The sequence below is a fragment of the Mercenaria mercenaria genome, chromosome 5, assembly GCF_021730395.1.
Source record: "Mercenaria mercenaria strain notata chromosome 5, MADL_Memer_1, whole genome shotgun sequence".
NCBI lineage: Eukaryota > Metazoa > Mollusca > Bivalvia > Venerida > Veneridae > Mercenaria > Mercenaria mercenaria.
The window spans coordinates 1115052-1126898 of record NC_069365.1 but is presented as its reverse complement, the minus strand read 5'-3'; the positions used below and the strand labels follow the sequence as shown (position 1 = coordinate 1126898).

Sequence of the window (11847 nt, the reverse complement as noted above, 5' to 3'; positions counted from 1 at the left end):
TGAAGTTCCCGTTAGACAATGTCTTTGAATCAACAACCTACGAGTCCTATCGCATAGATGCTCGGCCGCTGCCCTCTTAATTGAAGTTGCAACTCTACATGATTGCCCTGACTCCTGGATGCTCAGCGCCTATATGCTATCATATGTAGCATTCAACTACCATATAGGTATATCCCCGATGCCATGGCTGTACTTCGCCAATAACGCTGAACCGTCTATAAGCTGGAACTCTCCTACTATCTCAGCAGATTACCAAACTCTGGGTCTCTGTCTCAGCTTGCCGATGCTCAGCCTATATTTGCTATCGTCTATAGCATACAACTACCCTTAAGTTAAAACTCCTACGCGCTGGCCCTATAGCTCGAAACCTTGTTGAAATTCTGCAACTCTTCTTTAGTCTTTGAACTCCAAACGTCTTCTTTTTAATAATTTATCCGCACTGACAGTGTAATTGTAATACCTTCCTTATCAAGGTACTGGGATAAATTATTAGTTGAATCCTCGATGTGTCTTCTTCGATCGCTGGATACCGAATGAACTCTCTGTCATCCATCTGCCTATTTATACACTAGCAGACGTGCTATTTATAACTTGTTTCTGATTGGTCCAAATTTATACATATATATATATATGTTTTACAACGAGTACTTGCTCTAACAAATATCTAGGACCCTTTAACTATTGTATATGGCATAATGTGTGATGCTGGGATCCAGTTATTAACATAATTAACACAAATCAGCCACAAATGACCCAAATCCTATTATTAACAGCAATTCAACAATAATTATAGCAATGGTAGCATGAAAAGGGAATCAAGCACATCTGTGCTTAACATGTGCTACGTTATCAATATATCAAGCATACAAATTTTTCTGACCGGCATTCACCGTCAATGTAATATATTTTGACGTTAAAATGTAACAAACAAAAACCTTTTGCATATTCATTCGATTTAATAAAAAGAAACACGAAAAACGAGAACAATGGTTATCTATTTTATTTGGTTTGGTTTAGAGTAACACTGAAACGACTTAATTAAGCAAATTTCCCAGCATCTGATGATAGGTAAAGACTTAAGATGCCCTTCCAGGCATTTTTTTCAGGCTCAGGCGAGCTCAGGCGATTCCACTACAGATAACAACACTATATATTTTATATGTGGTACGTTTCGTCCTGATATATATGTATCGACTTTAAATAAAATTTGTATTGTATTGTATTGTATTGTATTGTATTGTATTGTATTGAAATGGTACACGCTTATGTGGTACGCTTCGTCCTACATCGGTGTTCTCCATTTTACAGAACATAAGTTTTGAAAAAAAATAGCCCAAAATGAATAAACCCAAAAAATGTGAGCGCTGATCAGCCAAAGGTATCAGAAAAGGTCTAATGTGAAACTGGATTTTAATTGTTCAACAAAATCAGCTAGTTGAATCGATTATTTGTGGTAAGAATCAATGTATCCAAATTTGAAACTTTGGTAAAGGACTTCTCGGCTTCATCGGCGAAAATAGGAACATCATTAGTATACAGTATATATCTACAACACATGGTTTAGCGATATTTACAACACATGGTTTAGCGATATCTACAACACATGGCTTCGTGATATCTACAACACATGGTTTAGCGGCGTTTTGATAAATCAACAAAGAAGTAATCTGCAATACAATTTATTTAGGCATTAAATTGGCTACAATGGATAAAATGTTGTTTTTTTCCGGACGGACTGCTGATGAAATTATTAAGAAGGTCCAGGCAGAAACTGAAAAATAAAACCATAACAGTAATTTAACTAAGCCATTAAAACTCCAAGATTCTACGAAATTGTTAGTATATAATTCTGTAGCTCTCAATGAAGAAACATATATAGAATGAAGGTAATAAAATATACAAGTGTTTTATGCTCAATAAACCTTATCTTAATCAATTACATGAATTTTCTTATGAAATTAAAAAGAACACTCTTAATGACTTGAATTGTAGTAAAAACTGAAAAGCTTCCCGTTGAAAGTTTACTAAAATTGACAGACGGTTTAACGCTGTACTGAGTTAGATATCCTCATTAAATGATTAATTTCAATACCTGATCAGGAGCTGTACTAAGTAAGATATCCTCATTAAAGGATTTATTTCAATACCTGATCAGGAGCTGTCAATATTGCACAGTTTGGTGGATTGTTTTTCAGTCTTTTTGTTGATCGTAAAAGTCTTGTTCTCTCTACTATTGACAAGCATGAGTTAATTCTCATTATCCCAGCTTCCTTGTCGACATGTCCTGTAACAAACAATTGTTTCATTTATTCTGGTAAATCTACATGTAAAAACACAATCTTCTAAAAATATCAAATTAGTCACAGATTGTTGTTTGGTAATTACATGAATACTATATCATAAAATATTGGTGAGGGGCCTCCTTGAATACTGTATCATAAAATATTGGTGAGGGGCTTCCTCGAATACTGTATCATAAAATATTGATGAGGGGCCTCAATGTATACTATATCATAAAATATTGGTGAGTGGCCTCCTTGAATATTATATCTTTAAATATTGGTGAGGGGCTTCAATTTATACTGCATCATAAAATATTGGTGAGTGGTCTCCTTGAATACTATATCATAAAATATTGATGAGAGGCCTCCACGAATACTGTATCATACATAAGTGGTCAGGGGCATATGTGAACACGAAATCTTAATGCATATCGATATCAAAATGGAAGTGAGTTAAGTTTTTCTATGCGCTTTTTATAGAACAGTGTCATGTCATGCATATTAACGAAAGTAGTCCAGCAGCATACAATACGGAAGGTACAGTACGGAATTTAAAAGGTACAATTCAGACTTTTTCTGCCTGTTCATATTTAATTGTGAAATACAAGCCGATTTTCTTACAGAATTTATATAGGTATATAATAATAATGTGAATGCTGATCCAAGAGCACTTTACTGAATGCAGAATGCAGATTCGGGCTGTTTCATGTTCTATTCATTTTTAGAAGAAAAAAAAATCTCAATATATGAAATGAATTATCAACTACGCGGTCTATGTTGCATATATAGACCGAGGAGCCATGGGAACAGAGCTACAGGCATTCCGTGTATAACTACTCTGGTTTTAGAAAGGGAGTTAAATACGGTGGAGAACATAGCTCCATATGAGCTACATACGAATACGTGCCTCGAATACAGCTCCACCAGGAGCTATCTCCGAATGGAGCCATTTAGTACATGACAGTTCACAATCTATCTGTTTCGAAACAAGAATCTTTGTATCCTTAAATATCAAAAAGAACACTTATATTTGGGGATTTTTTTTGTAATATATATTATGCACTTTTATTGTGTGAATGTATTACTGATGTAAAAAAAATGCCATTAAACATCACAATTTGTTGATTTTCGAAACTAAGCTAGAGGTCACTTTGATAGATATGCTACATTTGATTACTGGCTCGGTGGCAAATATATTATTTCTTTTATGGCACAACGTGCTAGTACCGTTTTTCTTTTACTACAAACTAATTAAGAAATAATAAGTTCCTAAACGTGGTTTATCGTAGAAAAACCCGAGTTTTGAGTTCTTATGCGTAAGAGTATATCACGAAAGCCGTTACTCAGGCCTGAGTGATATATTGTTTCGCATAAGAACGAAAAACTTGGGTTATTCTACAATAAATCACACTTGGAAACTTATTATTTCGATTCTAACACGACAGACTAGTATCAAAAGCATAGGCGTAGGAGCGACTTCAACTTTGGGGGGTGCAAACCATTTCGACGGGGGGGGGGGGGGGGGGGGGGGGATCCCCGGTGCATTCATGACAAAGCCTTGTCCAGGTGAAAAATGGGCCATAGGCCCCCTCAAGCCGCTGTGTTTTAGCAATCATTGAGTTATTATGATGATACGCATAAGACTAGGCGCTTAACCGCTTAACTGTCTGCAGCTTGTAACTTAATCGGGCAAAATATGTACTGTTCTTATCAAGTGTGCCACTTTTTTTACATTCTTCTGTTGAAGCCCTGGACATGCAATAAAATAGCGCTGATTTGTCTAATTGTGATATAAAGTTGTGGAAGTATCATTTCCCTTGAATGGACAATGAAAAACGTAAATACATAACGTTTACATACGTAAACAGGTCAAATACTTACATTGTTTTTGCAGACGCTCAAACCGGAACTGTAGTGATTGCGCTCAATATTATATTCTTTTTTAAAATGTAATCAAACAATCCTCTTGCGTACAGGTTTTCAATACACATCTTATGGAAAGAGAGAAGTCAGTCAGAATGCAAGGAAATGCCAAATGCAAATCAGAAATCAGGTTGAAAACAATTATATGATACAAAGTAAATGTTGTAATAGACTGCAAGTTATCTCTTTTCCAAAATATTGGAGGGGCCAAACTATAGTTCGGCCCCCCTATCTTAGCTTTGGGGGGGGGGGGGGGGGCTGGCCCCCGCTGCCTCCCCCGGCTCCTACGCCTATGTAAAGTGTTAGAAAAAATGGTAACTATTTTTTTTCGACCGTGCTACGCGCTTGGATTGGATGACGTCATTGCACGCGAGTGGTTTATTGCAGAATAACCCCAGATAGATTTTGCTCTACATGTATGTAGGTTATTTGCTGGTCGTGTTAGAATGAGACTTTAAACTTATCGCATAGAACAGCATATTGGTTTGATGTGTATATACATGTTATACATGTATATAACTGTTAATATTTTCAAGTATGAACTAAACGCCGAGTGTCTAACTAGGAGTAATGACATTCTTATTTTAAGGCATTTTAATTTCTTTAAATGTTTTGGCATATATTTACCTGGAACTGGAGCTGCTGCTTTTGTTGTTGAACTTTCTGTCTCTGAAACTGTAACAATCAGTGATCAGATCATATTTCAACATAACCTTACGTTAATTGAATAATATCTGAATTAACTTTAATGTATTTCCTATCTATCAATATATCAAGTTCCATTCAGTTTCGGCATGGAAATACAACAATGTTAAAGAATGGGGAGACAAAGCGATGGTTATTCAAGTCCAAGCCTGTTGTTAAGGCTCTGTCAACGTGAACATCCCTAAATACACCCTGCTAATAGCATCAACTGAAAATTGTTCTAGACCATACTCCTTCAAATATTTTAGCCATATTCTATGTCTACAAATACGTTTCATTTTGATTTTGGTTGGTCAAGTGGTGTTCAGAGCATTGTTCTTGACCTGACTCCTAATAGCTCTTGTCTCTCTGATAAATAATTTATACAGGTGTGAGCAAACTAGAGATTTTGTATTGTTGGTAACAAATAAACATCTTGTAACTTATTTACCTAAAACCAACAGACAGATTCCGAGGAATAGACTGCTAAATAGAATCTTCATCTGAAAAACAGAAAAGGTACAACTGAGAAAATACGATCGGAGCTGATAAATGCTTGAATCTATTAGAATACTCGCCTCTAGAATAAAGTCAACATTCTACGAAAAAAAAAAAACCCCAAAAAACTTATTTTAATATGAAACAATCTGACACGTGGAGTTTGGGCAAAATTTATTATTATTTAAGTTGTATCATGCACAGAAAATCTCTGTCAAATAAATGAATCTTGATATACTGTTTATCTAGGTCTTCAGACGAATCATGTTAAGTACCAGAAAATAGTCAAGAACAACAAATAGCATCGTTATACTTTTATACATAATACTTAGTAATTAAATACATAAGTAACATCAATTCAAGTCTAAAATGACATCTACTTTAATGTAACCTTGTCTAAGACAAATGCCCTCAATGTTGTCTTCGCTTTTCTGTATACGTAATACAAACAGGTTTGTTTGTATATAATTATAGTCGCCACCGGTAATCAATACGGGCGACTCCTCCTGAAGACTGTAAGTAATGAGGATAGTGCAAGACACAGACAACGCTCCAATTCTAGAAGCTTCCCTGGTTCTTTAGCGTGCTAGTTGTAAAGCACCAATACAAGGGACTCGTATCCCAATGTTAGAAATTATTAGTTAGAGGAGCGGGGGCTCGAACTCACGACCCCTGTTTTCATAGTAGACCACTGCGTCCGCTCAAGACAAACAGGACAGCGATGACCGGTTTTTATATGATCGCTCTTTTGAAACAATCATAGTAGGTTGCGATTATTATTTCCGACTGATAAAACTTGTAAAATTGAAATAACCATGACTGTAATTTTGAACAAAAATACAGGTCTTTTAAAGCTCGCCCGCTTAGCTCAGTAGGTAAGAGCGTTGGTCTATGGATCGCGGGGTCGCGAGTTCGATCCTCGGGCGGGGCGTATGTTCTTCGTGACTATTTGATAAACGACATTGTGTCTGAAATCATTAATCCTCCACCTCTGATAATTCATGTGGGGAAGTTGGCAGTTACTTGCGGAGAACAGGTTTGTACTGGTACAGAATCCAGGAACACTGGTTAGGTTAACTGCCCGCCGTTACATGACTGAAATACTGTTGAAAAACGGCGTTAAACCCAAAACAAACAAACAAACGGTTGTAAAATTTCGTACAGGTAGTTAGAATCGCTAGAATTTATTTCACTTTGAAGGCAAATAAAATATGTTTTCCCGGATATGAATACTTATTAACACATATGAAGGTGTTCTTATGTTAATAAGCTATATATATGATAAAAAGCTTCTTGCTTCCATTTAACGTCAAATTTAATCAAGAAACTAAGAACTGGTTGATTTGTAATTTACATGATTTTAATTTACAGATTAACTACATGTACTTCAATCCAGACATATGGAATTATAACGTTTATAAATGTCAGGAATAGGGAACAGAGCAGAACAGAACAGTACAGAGCTTTTTTTTCACCCGGATGTTTCAGGATATACAACAATATGGTTTGTGAATAATACAGATCAACATAAACTACAATAGTTCCGACAGAAAGTTAAATATCTATAGAGAATTGAAAACATTGGCGATAGGAGAAAAGGGTTTTATGATTTTATCTTGTTTGCAACATCGGCGAACAGTGGAATTTGGTGAGTAGGGGGGGGGGGGGGGGGGGGGGGGGTACAATATAAAATACAATATGAATTCCACAGCTGTACAAAGCTGTACAAAATAAAGGACAAGCAATTTCACTTCCATTTTATCTTTTAAAACAGAAAAAAGTCTAAAGTAGCATGCTTTCCACGAGGGTGCATGTACAGTTGAATTAACTAGACCTTAGTACGACCTACATTTTTCTGATGCTTTTGTTCGTGGAAAGCATATAAAATACTCACCATTTCAGTTAATAAGGAAACTTCACAAAGATAAATTTTATATAAAATCAGCATAGGCAAATACATTAATGGCACGTTAGATATCCTGTTGTTTTTTGTCAAACTTTCATACTTAAATAATACAGAATGAATGAAAACTAATTCTATACCTCAATGACTTTTCTAAAAGTACTTAAAATACTTATCCGCATTAGGGTGATGATTTGTCAATAATATATTTACCCGATAAACACAATTTTCTCACTTAAACCACCGAAAGAAACCATTTACGTCCCTCCTGCTGCTATCGAAGTGAATTATTGATACAAGGCTTTAGCTAATGTAAGGGAGACAATCTAATCAGCGGGAATTGTAGCGGCTGATTTTATGCTAATAGATAGAAACATGACATTCTGGAGTGGGCGAAAGGGCGCCAAGTTTCGTCTCTATATTACTTCGCCCGCCACAACAAAACAGTTTGCGTGTGACATTTGTCGTATTTTTGTTCTTTCGAGGGCTCTAGAACGACAGAACGAACACTGCAGGAATCAGTCATCATTGAAACCTATTGTTTTTCCAAACAGTTTACACACGAAAACATCCCAGACCTACCTAGAGCGGCCGCTTGATGAAGTTATACTTTCTAATTTTACCCTGTTACATATTCATATCCATTCGCGTTCAAACTCAGAACACAAATAAAATAAATTGAAATCAATCTATATAACGGATGGATAGGTAATAAACAAACATCTAGTCTGTATTTTTCTTAAAAGATTAAGTTTAATTCAACGTAATAAACCATTAAAATATTCTAATGAAAGGCGATAGGCAAAAAAGTAAAATGTTTAAATCGCATTTCGTACCTTTTAAATGTAATCCAGTCTTCGGAATAGTAAACGACGGACTTTTCGATTTAATACAAATGTAAAAAATGAAAGTTCCTTTTAATGTTATATCTGCTAAAAGTCCCCAAAAGATAAGTCTTCCCTAGCTACACTGCTATCAGTAATCCAACTGCCAATGCCTAGCCTGAAATCCTGACAAAGAGGTTTGAATTCATTTGCTTGAAAGAAACTTTGAGTGGTCGAAAGATTAATTGATCAAGTTTTACAGGTGTATATTGACATACACTGATAATGCTCAATTCGATTTGTTTATATTTGTTTTCGATACCTGAATCTTGCATAAAATATTTGATATTTCGTTGACAACACGAACATGCCCTTGCGCAAACTTAGGTCATATTGTGTCGTGCGTGTCGTCTTTAGTCGCCAGATAAGATGTCAGAAGAAGTGGTGCCTTCAGTCTGGTGCCTTCAGTCAGTAAAGACATATCAACTCTTTGTTAAAACTTAACTGTACTGTCACTTATTCAATTACTTAGAAGTACATAGCAGCGGCAGTAGCAACATTTATAATACATATACAATCGAGTCCGAACGGAAGGACGGACAAAACGAATTACAATCTCTCTTTTCTATGACAACGGATCAGGGGAGATTGTTTGCGTTTTCACATTGAAGTAAGCTAGTACATCATAGATCAAACTTGTTCAGTACCACCAAAGAGACTTATATTTGTTTGAAATACTAGCATTCGAGTTAAGTCCTGGAAGTAATGAAATCGCACTCAGTTACTTGAATTAACAAAACAAAACAAAAGCAACAAAGAAAACACACACACACACACAATCACACACACACACACACACACACACACACACACACACACACAAATAAAAAAAAGCCAGGGAATGCCACGTTCAAAAACGCAGTCTCCCCAAACACTACTATCACATACACTCATATACAATGCAAACACACGAGGACAAAACAAACAAATAGAGGAACACAGTGGGGCACCGTCTTTTGAACGGTAATTGGCAAGAACATCTTTGGGGAGCTAAAACAAGTTTATAGTGCGCACTCAACTTCACTCTTACCCCCACCATGTTCCAAAGTCATTGAGAAAGCACTTGATGTTTGTCCCACAAACGAAATAACATCTAAATACTCGAATGTTGCCCCGCAAGGAATGAACTTGTATACTATTGACTTGACTGCATCACATTAATTATAAATGAAGATCTTATATTATTCAAATTTAATTTATATATTTAGTGAAATTAAATAGATTTGATAAGGATTTTATACATTTGAAGTAAATATCTAAAGATAATGTATTTTAGTGAAAGACGGCCATTTTGATATCTTTAGAATTTGTCTATATATCAAACACACCCAAAGTTTTCGATCTACAAAAAACCCCGTATGTACTGAATTATGCTTTTGAGAATGCTATCAACGTCCAGATCTTCAGTTCAAATAGAAGAGTTTTAGATGGGTTATCAAACTTTGAGTGGTTGCAGGATTAGTTGAACATTTTTACGAGCAATTTGATTTGTGGTTATATTTGTTTTCCATACATGTTTAAAAAAAAGAAAGAAAAAAAAACTTAAGAGGGGTCAAACAAGTATAAACTTAAAACTTAATGTGAACTGTATTTGAAATTCCTTTCATTTCTTTTGAGCATCAGTCAGATAGTTCAGTACAAATTTCATGATCTCCGGAACGTGTCAATACAATTTCTATTCATCAAGGGATATTTTTCATCTTGAAGCCTTAAAAAAGAAACGAAATAGTATCAAGAAACCTTATACAAAATTTTGCAACTTTCAAATGAATTGTACTGGCAAGATTAAAGGGTATGCAGCGTTACCACGTATACATACGTATAGATTGAATAAATGAATAAATTAACACAAAAATAAAGGAAAGTGGTATCACACATATTGAACTTTCAATTTTTCCAATAATCGGTATTATCGATTTTTTGACACATTAAATAAAGAAGGATAAATTCGATTTACTCGTTATATCTTTTAAATGGTTTAAAATAACGAATTTGCTTCGGTGGCAATCGTTGATTTAATCTTTCCTCTAAATGATGATATAGTTTTAAAAATTGTAAGTTTATTATTTCACTTACCTTTTGAACCATTTATGTTACCACCCTTATTTTCCATTGAAGTCAATGGTAAAAGTCTAATTTTGGACAAAATTTAGGGTCATTTTCATTGATATATCGCTCAAAATAAGGAAAACGGAAAAAATAATCGTTTTTGCTTCGGTGATGTTGCAAAGAAAAATTAGTGCTCGATTCAACTGTGTATAAATAAAATTAATATTTTCATTATTTCGCTTACTTTTTGTGCTTTTTATACAATCACTATTACTTTTAAAATTGAGACTCGGACCGGCTCGGAAATTTCCAAAGTTTCCCGAATGCGAGAGGTAATATCTAAGCAGACGACTCGTTTAATTTAAACCTGTACACTTTGTGATCTAAAGATAAATGTCTATGTCCGAGTCATTTAATGTTTTAGATCATCATTATTTATCAGTTTTAAGCTCTTTTTCACATAGACTGATTTAAACTTGTTGAAAACAAAACGTCTTATCATCACATATTTCGGCTGAAAGAAGGAACAATAGATATACACACTGTCAGGAGTTTTTGTGAAAAAATTACACCAACAAGGATGAAGTTGTGTGTTCTTAAATGAAAGTGTCACCTTGATTATTTTATTTGTTTTCTTTAGACCGTCAAAATATCACCCATGGATATATAATTATATTTGAACCGTTTCATTAGCATGTTCACATGTACATTAGAATCTCCACAACTAGAGAGATAAAAAAAATGAAAATGTATATAGCAGACATCTATTTAAATTATAAATTTTAAACCAAAGAGCAATAAAATGATATAATATAACAATGTAATATAATACTGTATTTTATAGTTCTTTGTTTAAACAAACTATTCTTGCTTTCCGAATCGGGCGTATAATTATGTATTTGATGAATTTTAAGATGTTGTGTAAATTATCCACTTTTCAAACAACATAGTTGACAAATTAATAATTTTTCATTTTCAATTTATTGTTTTGTCAAAATTGTTGAAATATTTAGATATTCCAAACAGGTACAATAAATCAAACACAATTTTGCGTACGCACTGTTACTTAATTAGTGATCCATTCCTTGTTACTTTTACTACCTTTTGCGGAAATAATCTAGAAACCATATTAGGGGGTAATAAATTGTAATGATGGGGACTGATAGCGGGTATTTTGCACCTTTATGACACTGTACACAATAAGCATGTTTCGTTGAAAGAAAGGAAAATAGAAATAGTAATGTTTTATTCTTTACTTAAACAAATTATGCTTTTCGACGGCTACTTCAATTTTAGAGTTATACCTCGCAACGAATAAAGATTCTTAAATAATATGCTCATGTTAAATTATATAATGCGAAGTAACATAATCCTACTGCAAAGGAGTAAATCACATAATTATGTCAAATCTAAAGTCACTGGCTTCCAGATTTAGGCTAAAAATGATCTTTCTTTAAAAGTGAATATATGATGAACATTTAAACACGAGTTTTTGTTTCTTAACTATCTTAAAAATGTCAAAAAAAAGTATTATGATTATAAGGCAGTTTACCTCCGGTATCCCGTTACAAACGCCTTTCAGTTCTAAATGCAACTTATTCTTATATGTTTCCATAACTTATGA

The 11847-nt window shown here is 34.4% G+C and overlaps 1 long non-coding RNA gene across 1 annotated transcript; it reads right to left on the bottom strand.

Moving 5' to 3' along the window:
- Positions 1 to 4782: 4782 nt before the first annotated feature.
- LOC128557429 (uncharacterized) lies at positions 4783 to 8350 on the bottom strand. Its single transcript, XR_008371149.1, has 3 exons — positions 8127 to 8350; positions 5341 to 5392; positions 4783 to 4880 (listed from the first exon to the last, which is right to left on the bottom strand). It is a non-coding gene; the product is annotated as an uncharacterized LOC128557429 (long non-coding RNA).
- Positions 8351 to 11847: the final 3497 nt, after the last annotated feature.